Source organism: Biomphalaria glabrata, chromosome 15 (assembly GCF_947242115.1).
Source record: "Biomphalaria glabrata chromosome 15, xgBioGlab47.1, whole genome shotgun sequence".
Taxonomy (NCBI): domain Eukaryota; kingdom Metazoa; phylum Mollusca; class Gastropoda; family Planorbidae; genus Biomphalaria; species Biomphalaria glabrata.
In genome coordinates this window covers 22,258,656-22,272,773 of record NC_074725.1, presented here as the reverse complement: position 1 = coordinate 22,272,773, position 14,118 = coordinate 22,258,656, and the positions used below count along the sequence as shown (strand labels likewise).

Genomic DNA, 14,118 nt, shown 5'->3' with positions numbered 1-14,118 from the left:
GAAACAATGCCGCCCAACCCAAGCCCCTAGCATGCAGGGATTCGTATTGTTTGCCTGGCATGGGGGTGGGGAGGAGGGAGTTAAAAAGCCAATCAATCAATGTTATGTATCAGGTTGCAGCTACTGAACCATCATTTCCTATCTCCCCTCTACCAATGAGGTTTCCCCTCCATCCTTGTTATTAGTTCATCACGCAGAACACGTCATGCAACAGACAATAGGTGTGTATCCCCCACATCCTCTTTCTGCTTTGATTACAATCAATGACGTGTACCATAAACAAGTTAAAAAAAAAACGATACTTTTTTAAAGGTCAAGATCCTTGCTACCAGAAGCGAGAAGCACGTGATACATTTCAGGAGATCAAGAGAAACCAAGACCTAGACCCTTAAGTCGATATTTTGCCTTCATTTTGATTCTTCCCTAAAAATCCCTGAAGTATCATTTTGGAACCCTCCCACTCCTATTAGTCGATCCTTGCGCCGGTTCTGATGGTACCATTGCAAAATGAAGTATAGCTAAACCTAGACGAAACTAGAATGAATCTAGTCAAGTAAGACTAGTAACAATCCACTACCTTACAGGCGACCGTCCACTTGAATGGGACCACACCACTGCGTCACCAGATCAGCTCCATCTGGCGGTGGACATGTCCGCTCAAACACACAAGACAGTGCGTGCGTGTCTAAATAAAGAGCTCACGGTGGATGGCAATATGAGAATGAAAATCTTCACCCCCCCCCCCAACCCTTTCCAAAAAAATTCCCTTCATCCGTGCCTGGTGAAGCATGGGGGTAGGATCTCTCCCTCAGTGTAAATATGATGGATGGCGGCTAATAACGTTATTTGAACGTCTCTCCCTCTCCCGGGGATTGAAGATTTGAGTGAGTAAGGTCAGATGGAGTTCGCAATAAATAAAGCTTACATCACAACGGAAAGTCCTAGACGGCGGAATCTAATGACGCTTGTCTCCTGTGATAGAGTGAATTGATAAAAGTTTAAAATTATAACCCGTTCCAACACCACAGAACAACGGAGATGGTTGTGTTAATCTTTTCCTAAACCTCTCCAAGATCTAGTTACAAATGTAGGCCTACCATGCAGCACGGGAATTGACTGGCGTCCAATAATCATTATGTAATTATACAATTATACATCACCGTAGTGCACAGCGTATCTAATTCAAACTCTAGTGTGCAACTACAAACATTGGTCTGGCACGGTCACATTTTATTTGTCACTACAACCAAGAAACAAAACACATACATGATATATATATATATATAGGTTGTGTCTGTCGACTCATGCAAACTATACATGTAAGTTCTATGAAACAATTATTCGATTTTTCCCCCCTTAGATTTGAAATTTAAACGTTGGTTTGAATCGCAGTAAACTCCCGGCTCATACATCCCAGAAAGGTCAAAGTGTACCTTTCCTCTGAGTAATGAAGAAGATGTAAAGGGCAAGAAATAATGAGCTGTCATCGGTCCTGGGTGTCCATGCTCCCCCACCCCTTTTCACAGACATAGGGGAGGGCTAATTATTCCAAACCCGGAAGGGACACCCTGAGTCACGGACAGGAGCTGTGTGATTAATGCCCAATGATGACCAGAGTGGTCAGAACTGGACAGGCCGTTTGTCCAAAAGCATTATTTGTCCTTCCATCAGTACGGGACAAGTTAATTTGGCCCTCACCCGAGGAGAAGAGCCACGTTGGTTATAAAATCATTGCCATTCTCTTGAAATAGGAAACGGGAAAATGGTGAGGTCGCTCTAGCAACAACAATGAGTTTTAGTCACTTGTTGAGCTCAATGAAGTGACTAGCAATATTTAGAAGTACCAGGTACGACAAAATAAAAAAGCGCGCACACATTTCACATTTTGGTTTTAGTATTAATACGAACTACATCGACTCAAAGACACACTCAGTCACTCACCCAAGTGAAAGGCATAGGATTTGCTACATTGGATTACTTATGAGTGTAATCCAACCACTGTCATTTTATTAACGATTGTGTTTTCGAAACACTTTCAAGCCTGACTTACACAAAACTTTCCGAGAACTTAAAGCATATCACAATGTGGTATTTCTATTTATTTTTGGTCAGAAATAATAAAAGAGAAAAACAAAACAAAAAACAGCAATACGTAAGAAATTCAAGATTCAAAAAAAAGGGAATATAAAGGCCTAATGAAAAATGCAGGCCCCCCCCCCCCCAAAAAAAAAAAAAGGATTATTACAGCAAGTAGTTTCATATCCCTACAAATATGGACGTTTTATTTATTTGTTTGTTAAATGCATTATACAATCCTTATCTCCTGGAGTCAACTGGAGTGTTTATCTTGTGACTACGAATTGGTATAACTGAACTGTGAATGGTTTACTGCCAAACTGAATACAGAAGGCTGAGCCATAAAGAATGACACGACATTATGTGTTGCTTTGATCACAAGACATGCAAATAATACCATGACTAGGCCATTGCCAGCTTTCAACCAAGCAAATCCATCTCAAAAGACAAGTTGTAGATAGCTAGTTCAGTCACGTCATCAGGTGATTATATTTCTGTGAACCTTTCAATCATCTTCTCTTGTCTAACAGACCAACTCTATTTCATAGGCGTGGGGATTAAATGAAGATGCGTTTGTAGAGCTGCAGGCCTGATAGCGTGCGTTATGAGATCAAACCTATTAACCTGTGAGGCAGGCTAGGTGCAGGTAAACATAAAGCTACACTGGTGAAGCGACCCGTTTTGCCTGTCAACTCCCACTCTCAGGTAGATGGTGCTGAGACAGACGTTTGCTACCCGTGGAGTCTCGTTTGCTGTTAAGCACCGACAGGCTGTGATAGGAATGCACTAGGAGCTACGACCGGGTGTCTTTACATGTTCATCGTTACATTACCGTTGGATTGTGTTGCTGAACCTCCGCCCGTACAGACAACGTATGAACTTGGCCCAGACAGACTAAATGTTCTCCATGAGATTTTTAAAATGAATCTAAATAAGACGTAGACCTAAGTTATACCCATTATATTTAATGACAAGCAATGCAACAAAATCTAGACTAGAGAACTGTTAATCATGACCTACTAAGATGATAGTAACAGAAGGAAAAAAAAAAGTAAACTAGTGTTTCACTTTAACCAATGGAACACGAACTGAGTTTATTGATTACAAAGAAGAGAAAGGAAGAGAACGCAGCTGTTCTCAGAAGCAATCTCCTGGATGTCCCCGAAATGTACCCCATAATAGTTACAAGAGAATAAATAATAAATTCAGACGAAGGCAGTACAATTAATGAAATTGGAAGGTGAGCAGTAAAATACAATAGTGTAGGACTCTGACATTCGATTATATTCTATACATATGCCTACATGATTGTTGACCTTGTGTGAAAATCTCCCCCCCCCCAACCCCCCAAAACACAAAAAAAGGCGCGATGAAGATCTTTCTATGACAGGTCCTAACATTAGTTTTCCCCGAAAGAAGTTTTTTTTTTTCAATTTTGTTTTATTATCTCTGTCTTTTGCCATTACGCCAATAATCAAGAAATTCAATACCCACTTGCTGCCTCTAAATACAAGATCTAGCAGTAATGTTTAATAATGTTGCCTTCTCCCAGAACAACTGTTAAAGTACAGACACACACTCCACACAACTTGTTACAGATGCTATCTTAATTAACGAAACAAGAGTAGTGAAAAGTAATTAGTTCAACCAACATCAAACTAATGAAGCTGCCCCGAATGACTTTCGCTTCGCTCCACTGCAGCTCTTCCCAACTCGATGAGAATGGTCATAAACAATAGCGGAGAAAAAAAAGAAGATTTGGGGGGGGGGGGGGGTAGTAGCAATCTGCATCTAGTCCAGCGTAACAGTATCCTCTCTACTCAATCCCATCCGAAAGCCATCCCTTATCTCTCTCTCTCCCCCCCCCCCCCCTTTCAGACCCCACAGTAAATCAGCACTAAACACGCACACAGATCCCTAAGTTGTGATTGGATGCCGGACAAACCAGTTATTTGTTCACGCTTAGCGCCTCCACGGGACACCAGGCAGGGAGCTGACTTCTAATTACAACTGAGACCCAGGACCCCAACTAAAATACAAGGGGGGAAAAAAGTAACTGTGTTTCTCTATCCAACTCCTACCCGGCAAAAAAACAAAAACAAAACAAAGGGTGTAGTATCTATACCTTTCAAAAATCCTACTCAACAAATCTATTTACTGGGGTGCACAATAACAACATGAACAAGAAAAACATACTAACTATTAAAAAAAAAACAAAAGCTAACATTAAGCGTGGTTGTATCAATTAGAATGGATCAGTCACGTCATTACATTTGTAATAGATCAAGACCAACAATAATAGGTCTGTGCGATTACAAATATTTTTACAAGTTGTCTCTGTTTAGGCAATTTCATGCTTTTAGCTTTCTCAATACGCTATGATCCTATCACTTGTGTGGACCAGTTGAGAAGTGCTGGGGGAGAAAGAAGGGGGTGATCTCTTTACAAATACATTGAACGACCTGAATTCGAACTGACGGCTAAAGCCTCCTCTAGCCAATATACTAACCACTGTGCCAGGCAAATGCTTATGAAAATAGAATGTTTTATAGTATAGTTGTCTACAGTTAGTTTAAAACTTCTCTATATACAAAGTATATAGGAGACTAATTCAACGTATACCAACTTATCAGTCAAATATTAATTACCACTAGTTAATTAACTAATGTTTTAAAACTAATTCTTATTTTGTCAGGTCAAAGAAATAATTGTGCGAAATACCAGCTTGATCCGACATTATTATCGGACAGACAGAGTGAGTTGCTAAAAGCTTTGTAAAAATCATACTAGTTCATCTCTAGTATATTCATAGAATATTAAATAATATTCCCACAAAAGAAATAATCCCTTTTACATTCCATATGTATTTATCTAAGTAAAACAAAACAACAACTAGTTTTTCTCTGATGAACATTTCTCGATCCAAGAGTTTTCATTTCGAGCTTTAGTTGGGGATTGTATTGCATCACAGACGTGTGGTAGTTATCAAGTGAAATTGACGATTCTATTGCATCACAGACGTGTGGTAGTTATCAAGTGAAATTGACGATTCTATTGCATCACAGACGTGTGGTAGTTATCAAGTGAAATTGACGATTGTATTGCATCACAGACGTATGGTAGTTATCAAGTGAAATTGACGATTGTATTGCATCACAGACGTGTGGTAGTTATCAAGTGAAATTGACGATTGTATTGCATCACAGACGTGTGGTAGTTATCAAGTGAAACGTCAATCAATGTTTACACTAGTTCAAGCTAATCTTCTAAACAAAAACAATGTATACAAACTAAATGAAATTAACACTAGTGAATAGTTTTGGGACTCTTTCGGAAAAGTTCAGACATAGTGTACACAATACAAGAGAACCCCCAGACAAGAAACTGAACATTACTATGAAATACACTTGTTTAGTTCTCTTTGGCTGTACAACACATGCTTGAAATAGACAATGTCAATAAATAATTCAACGCCCACGCAAACGTTGTTTGGGCTAATAAGGGAAGGACGTACAGTCAGAATACCAATTTAAAAAAAAAAAAAAAAGTAGGTCTTTTTAAGTCCCCACATCACTGTGATGGACAACCCGATAGTTCCATCCCACATCAGATACAGGTATCAGATACAGATACACACACACACACCTGCAAGGTCAGCGTTACAGCTTGGTTACCAGGAGCGTAGCCATGGGGAACGGACTTTACCCTTTTCATAAGCACAGAACAGAAAAAGTAGAAATGGTGAAGTAAGATGGGGGGCTGATGTATTATGACAACAGAGACACGTGTTTGTACTGTTTTAACACTCTGGGCTAGCATTGTCACAAGTATTGTTCCCTGTGCCAACGCCAGGGACAACAGTGTTATCGCACGTCACAGTAGCAGTGCTCGAGGACAAATCACCACCGTTACCAAGGCAACATGGTGGAGCGACTAGGCCAATATGATAACCAATTGATTTATTGATCCCAGCGACTTCACCCATCCGACATTTATGCAAACCTTTCGTTTTGTTTCAACTGGTTGATTTATTTATTAGCGGTATGTATTGGCTCAATGAAGCACAAACACATATCCATGAGAGAGAGGGGGAGAGAGATAGGGAGAGAAGGAAAAAGCAAGTGAAAAAGAAAATGAATGATTATAATCTAAATAAAAATAATATTATGATAGATTATAAAAAAAAAAACACAAATTCGTGGCGATAGATGAAAAAGTCAAAAGGAAGATAGATTTATAATAAAGATGGAGAGAGAGAGAGAGAGAGAGAGAGAGAGAGAGAGAGAAAAGAGAGAGAGAGAGAGAGCGCGAGAGAAAAGAGAGAGAGAAAGAAAGAGATGGGCATTGAGTAAAATGAGAAGCGGGGGCAAAGAAATTAATCTTTAAAAAAACCCTCTTGAGTGGGGGCCGAGTGCCATAGAATGGACATCTCCAAATCTAGTTGTCGGGCATCTGTGTGGTCACAAGGACTTGATTGAGTCTCATTTCATGGGAATACTTTCTTCAGACGCTTGGCCTGTCTGGCATTTCTCTAACTTCTTGCTTCTGATTGCTTCCAAATGAGGAAATTACAGGCGGGAAGGCAAACAATACGGAACTCACAAATTGAATTTTCTTTCGGAACAAAAAAAAAAGTGTGTGTGGGTGTGTGAAGAAAGAGAAAAGAGTGAACGAGAAATAAAAAGACAGAGAGACGAAACCAAATGAGATGGATGGAAAGGTCTGGGGGGTTTTAAAAATTAGCTATCTACATTAATGAAACGTTCAATGCACTATACAATACTTTCACAAATGCTTAGATTAAGCTGAAACCCGGCGACTGTTAAGAGCTTTTACATGAAGATATGTATAAAAATAGAGGAGAGGGAAAACGACATTTACCTCCCCCAAAATTTATTTGTAAACAATTGTAGCTGCACCCCACACCAAATCACATACACAACTAATACTACCAATGAAACATCCAAAATCTTAATCCTAACCGGACTCTGATCACAGCAGTAAATAGACTCAAACCTTTCATTGGACTACCCATTTCTTTTGGTTTTGGTTTCTAGTGTTATTGTATTATTGACTGGCAGCCCTCTGGTGAATTATCAATAGTGTTTACGTAATGGTAACATTGGCAACAGCCTCATCCCAATGTTAGACACCTCGTGCCCTTTGAGCAGTGGTTCCTGGTTCTGTTTGAAATCAATAAGGATACATTAGATTAGGCTCTAAATTATATGCGTGAAACGATAAATGATTAGGTACTGAGAAGAGAGATGGGGCATTGGGGAAAGTCGAATATATATACAACAAAAGTGCTCGCTCATATTTAAGGCAACAATACAGACATTTAATTGGATGATTGACAGACAGACAGACAGACAGACAGACAGGCAGACAGACAGACTGATAGATAGATAGATAGATAGATAGATAGATAGATAGATAGATAGATAGATAGATAGATAGATAGATAGATAGATAGATAGATAGATAGATAGATAGATAGATAGATAGATAGATAGATAGATAGATAGATAGATAGATAGATAGATAGATAGATAGATAGATAGATAGATAGATAGATAGATAGATAGATAGATAGATAGATAGATAGATAGATAGATAGATAGATAGATAGATAGATAGATAGATAGATAGATAGATAGATAGATAGATAGATAGATAGATAGATAGATAGATAGATAGATAGGCTAGTAACTTTCAAGGCTTTTACTGTGTGTATGAACATGAATTAAAGAATGAACAATCTGGCCCATCAATGTATGTACACAAGGAAGTGAATGAACAAAAAAAAAAAGGTTTAATTCACCAAGAGTGAGGATAGGAGCAGTCTTAAGAAGCTCGCAGTTTGTGGGAGAGAGAGAGAGAGTCACACTGAAAGTGCAAATAATTTGCTTTATCACATTACTCACACACGGGGAAGGGTTGGTAGCGAGCTGGTGGAGGTTAAGGTCACCCAATGGACCAGAAGGAACGTTTGTCATGACTGGACTCACAAGCCGACAGTCCAAAAAGCCTCAGGTCCAAGGGGTCAAATGGTTTTAGTGACGAGCGTTAAATCCAGACAGTCCTCCCGTTCCCTCTCATGGCGCTGTATTTGATCAAGCGGCTAATTCAATAGGAGGAAGAAACTGTCAAGAAGTAAGCAGAAGAAAACAACAAACCAAGTGAATGCGCTATATGTTTAGCGAGACAACGACAGAAAACAGAAATGTCGGGCTACCCAGTGAAGATTAGGAAAACGTATAGCAAGAAACTGGCTAATGTATACATCTCAAACATTTTGGGGGGCTTCTTGTTATGTTAGGGGCTAGTTTGAAACCAGCACGTCACGTTTGGATCGGATTGAAATCTGGAAGTTTTTCACCTCTCGAAACTCCTCCAAGTGCACGTGCTGTCCACGCCAAGTTTTTTTGGGGAGTATGTCGATGTTGTAGCTGGACTAAAGGACAACGAGATTTCAAGAGAAAAACGTGCCGTTAAGATGACATAACAAGAGTCTTTGATAAGACTCTCACAAATTTGATTCCATTTGGAAGGGGAGCTGTCATTGTTGGCTCTATTCAAGATGGAGTGTGTTTATGTAGGGCAATCCATTGTCTTTTCTTTTAGACAGCAATATCTTTTATTTTCATTAGAACATAATTTGTGAAATAATATTAAACTTATTTTTCTCTGGACACGGCAGAAATATATCTAATATTTATATATATTACATAACTAAACTGGACCCAGTCCATTTGGCGAGACGTTTACTAATCACTAAGAAAAATATCGGACATTTATTTAGCATTAAAAATAAAAAAAAGGGAGTGACCAGTTAGATCATGACAGATCTGATGATGACCTGATTCTGTATGCAAAGTTCTTTGCTGGCTGTCCAGGTCTTTGACAGAAAGCACCCAGCCCACCCCTCCTGCCCTTCAATGTCTTTAAGTCAACAAATCCAGACTGACAAATGCTCACTGTATGCCCCCCGAGTGTTGTCAAGTCGAGCCATTCTGTCCCTCCTTTCAGCGCCCTTCTCAATACCCTCCCCCCCCCCCACCAGCAACCCCTGTTTTACTCACACTCGACCTCCTCTCTCAACATTTCCCTTCACTGCTCACGGCTGGCTTCCTGCCCTTACCCCATCCCTGGGGGGCTCCAAAACTCAATTTGTTGATCAGTGTTGACATTGCTAGGAGAACGTGTCATTATGACGTTTGTTTCCACTCCCCTTCCAACGCCCCGTCACCCACTTCATACACACACACACACAAACTACAATCCTCAAATAAAATCATTTTGACTATTTGTGAATATAAAAAACAACATGTGACTGTAAGTTATAGAAATCAGCTATCATTGGTTAACCTTAAAAAAAAAACACCCTTTGGACAATACTAAAGTTACTTAAGGTGTATCTTTAATTCCCAACTGCAACTGACACGTTTAATAAATGTGCGTGCTCCTCAATATTATTTATTTTAAACTATCAACTTCAAAACCACTTCATTACTTTTAAGACGACCAGTGATAATGTCTTGGAAAATTCTGAAACAAAAAAAAAGACACGCTAAGCACTAAAGTCAATACAAGCACTACATTAAATAGAGATGGACCCTCCCTGGACACTAAACTGAGCTGGACGCTCTGACTGGTGAGGAACTACATTTTATGGTCAAACCACTCTGCTATTCGACCGATGTTCCTCTATACAATTCCGAGACAGAAGTTCTACCGTTCACTCAAACGGCGGAGAAGCAAGAGAAGAAGGAAGGCCAAAGACCATGATATAAAATAAGATTTACGACAAGCAATTCTTTTAGCAGCTAGTGTGAATGTTTAGTTTCTTAGAACTGACTTGAGCAATACAAATGTTAAATGTATCTGCATGGGAGTGGAGAACAATAGTAGCTACAGCTTGAAAACTTTCACATTTTTTCTTTTTATTTTAATGTCCGTCTGTCTAGTTATATGCCAAACGCCTCATCGGTCAGCCAGTATTTCCGAAAGTTCTTTAACCTAAGCTGTTTGATCAGAATCATTCCAGCAAATACTGGATTTCGTTGTGTGCCAGCTCTACGCAGACCTCCACGTGATAGGTACGTCTTTATGGTTTTACCCCCTATGTTTAACAGCAGTAAAATATGGAGTTGCAATTTCTATGAATTAGCATTGAATCACAGGTACAATTTTGATGTTTGAAAGATTTGCCTGACAAACATCCAATCGCACGTCACAGCTTCCTAAAACACAGACAAACTCAACATTATGTACTTTGAAGACAAATGTCCAAAAAAGTCAAGATAAAACTTCTACATAGATGCTCTTTTGTCTCCTTCAATAAACGTTTGTCTACTGTTACGTCGGTGTGGTCAATCTACACTATCTGACACCAGTAGGAACAGGTTACACAAGTAAAACCATAAGAGATATTGGACATAATTGAAGATGACGTTCACTATGTACACAGTTTGAAACCGCTGAGAACGAAAATAAAGGCTATTACTTTTATTTAAAAAAAAAACAAAAATCTACTAGAGATACTTAATGATTCCATAGTTTTTCAAATGTGATCATATAAAATCACAGGCGATCAAAACATTTTTTTTACGTTGCGAAATGTTTAAGCCATTTTTAGCATACTTTTATTTAAAACTTTTTTTTATACATAATTAGTGAATGCCATTAAGTAGATCCTTTATTAGTCCTCTATGTATGTGTGTTGAGTGGTGGGGAATGACTATGTGAGTCATGTTGAAACAAAATTATGTCCATTGAATGAATCCTGTTGGAAAACCATTATGTGTGTATAATCACTGCTATGACTATGTCAAATGAGCTCCTATAGTGTGAAGTTTCCTATTTCCAAGTGCTTAGTTCAGACTTGGTCTAAGATAGTTGAAACTCAAGAGCAGGAAACATTAAGTGATGTGTGAGGAGCTGAGCTTCAATTTTATTTCTGGAGACCTTGCAACGGGAAATAGTCAATTGTTGCCATTAACTCCAACAACAGTAAGAATTAGTGTCACTGACTTGACGCCAGCCAAATGTAGTTCTCTCTAGACTTTATAAGGCAACTCTTTCAAGAAAAAAAATGTAGAAAAAAAAAAGATTCCCCCTTACTAGGTCATGATGAAATATTTGTAGAGTCAGCCCCCACCCCTTCTGGCCACTCTCGTCCAGCACCCTCAAATCTATTTCCCTAAATAGACCTCATCAATCATCCAACATCATCTACCAGTCAATGACTCACACTCCGATACACTTCCGGTCATCTGACATCTGTTTACAAAACGTGACGAGCTATAAGCTGCCCGACTAATCTGTAACCAACAAGGAGGTAGGAGTGGGAGCGCTCTGTCTCGAAGTCTACAGAAAGAGACCAAGAGGTAGATTGTCAGAGCGCTCTAAGTTGTAGGGCTGTTAGAGCAGCAGATTAGAGAGCAACACAAGGGAAGGACAACCAAACAACATATCTGACAACCAAACATTTAGTGACGTGAAACAATGTGAAAGCTTAGAATCAAAGAAAATGTGTCAGAAACGAACTACAGTTACCATTAGCGCAATGCGTCAAGGCCAAACATTCTGAATTGCATTGTCTTGTGAACTTAACGGAATTTCGACCAAAGACAAAGCGATATCTTTTTAAAACATATACTCAAAAACTGCGCCTCTAGATTGTAAAAATAAAGAAGGAACTATATCGATTAACTTATTGAAATTGTAGAAAGAACAGCGACCCCCTTTTTCTTTCGACCTTGTGCCTGTCGTTGTTGGTTTGATGAATGGAAACGAGCCAGTGCTGTTTATTTTCTTATACATATAATTTTAACATATTCTATTCTATTAGAACATATAGAAGGGCGTTTCTCACCATGGGAGGGAATCTTTAAATTGAGTATAGCCCAGTAATTCTATGATGGGACAAGGAGAATAGGTCCAGTACTTGGGGGTAGATGTAGACCAACTACATGCCTAGCTAGAACTAAAGTGGAGAGAGGGAGGTGAGCCGGGTTAAGGAGGAACATGGCGGCACCTGAAGGGAGATTGCGGTGTATAAACACACACAGTGGCCCCCAACATTATTTTCTAAACATTTCCTGACACAGCTGCAGGAGGGTGTCGCCAGCATCTAAAACCGAGAGGGTGCAGGCGGCTGCCAATACAATCACCTATCTTTCAGCGGCACTGATGCTAACAGCCATCCAGATGGCAATGAGAGGGAAGAAAAAAAGGTCACATCTTATAAACATCGTTGTCCCCCATGGTTCTGGCGCTCATGGCGAAGATCTATGCGTGAATGCGAATGTTATTAACCTACGCTCCACTTATGCAGGCCATAAGTAATATAAGGACATCCAACTTCTTGTTCATTGTTGTACTTTGGTGTTCTATGCTAGCAGCGATCAAATTATTTTGTGTCTAACGAACATCTCTTCCTGCAAAATGAAATTATCTAACATCAACATATTTAGCCGAGTAGATAAAAGATGGACAATTTTATGATAAATATGAAAAGTCCTATTAAAAATGTTATGCCCGAACAGCGGGAAAAAAACAACAATTTCAATAATTACATCTCATCCAGGTCATTTCGATCGTTTCCTGGCTGAGTTACGACTTAATGTTATCAATACTAGCTTTGAACTTTCTTTGTTCAATAGACAACAGACCCTATTTTCTCTTCAAAACTTGAGAGTAGGAAGAGGGCGCGTTATTGGCACCACCACCACCACAAACAACAACAACAACAAAAATAAAGCATAAAATAAATTATACCAGTCCGTGTGTGTCTGTGTGGATCTACGGGTGTCTGTTATCGTGTCTACGCACTTGTCGAGTTGGCCAGACAACCGAATTTATACCAAGAGTTTTTAAATTAGAATTTTGAAAAGTGTGAGGGAGTGTTAGTCAACCCGTTGCCACAGCACTCTGCTGTCGCCTCAGCAAGGGAAATAAAACTATCGAAGTAACATAAGGGCACATTAAGATGGGACCAAAATGTTATGTGATCATACAATACAAAGAAAACGAAGCAGTCTTTCCAAGCTCAGAGATAAGCAGATAACTAAGAAAGAATGAGCTTTTGGGGGAAGGAGGGGGTGATGTTGGGGATTAAAAAAAAAAAAAAAAAAAGAGATGACTGTAATTTAAACGGGAGAAAAAAAACCTAAGCGGATTTAATGAAACAGGAAATGAGACTCTTCCCCACAATTCCCCCGAGCCGATCAGTTTAAAAAACGAGGCTCCCATGTGGATGTCATACATCAAACGAGAAGAAACCGGTTCAAGAAGTTTTGGGTAGCGACAGTAACGTTCAGCTCTAGCCAAAATAAAGAAGAAACAATTGTTTCAAGGGTGGGCCGCTTTAGACAGAGTAACCGTTTCCACTTTGATGTATGGCATGGCTGAGAAAAAAATGTTGAACAGCAGTAAAACATAACAGTGTAACAGGGCACACGAGGAACTTTAATCTTACTCTGTTTTTTGTACAATTTCTTACAAGTAATTGCTACTTTTCTAGAATACTAGATTAGTAGAAAAATGTAAATACAAGCTGATATAATTTAAGGCTCAATCCAGGAAAAAAGTATGAATTATGACAAAGGCAAAACTTGTTTCTTAAACTATTTTTTCTAGCGTTGTGTGTGTGTGTGTGTGTATATATATATATATATGTGTGTGTGTGTGTGTGTGTGTGTTTTAAGGGATTATTCAGATCCTTACGCAAATGTGATAGCCCAGACTGGTTAAGAAATTGTTGAAACTTGTACAACTGAGACCAGAAAGATTCGCTAACAGCCCCATTCCCAGCCACATCGTTAAACAAAACAGTTTTTTCTATCGGCAGTATGGAAATGGACGAGTAACACGGGGAAAAAAGGGAAAGAAAATTACAGCTCGTAAAATCTCGTGGCGAACGGTGCTACTGCCAGACACCCCGCCCAGTACTGATAGCCCTTAGGTTAATGTCCTGGAGACCCCCTCTCCGGCCATGCGACAGGCGCCAAGGAATCCCATCCCCAGAGGAGACAT

General features: G+C 39.4%; 1 protein-coding gene across 5 annotated transcripts in view; it reads right to left on the bottom strand.

Annotated features, from left to right (window-relative positions):
• LOC106066488 (misshapen-like kinase 1) overlaps positions 1-14,118 on the bottom strand; it is a 122,601-nt gene that overhangs the window by 21,990 nt on the left and 86,493 nt on the right. The window lies entirely within an intron of this gene.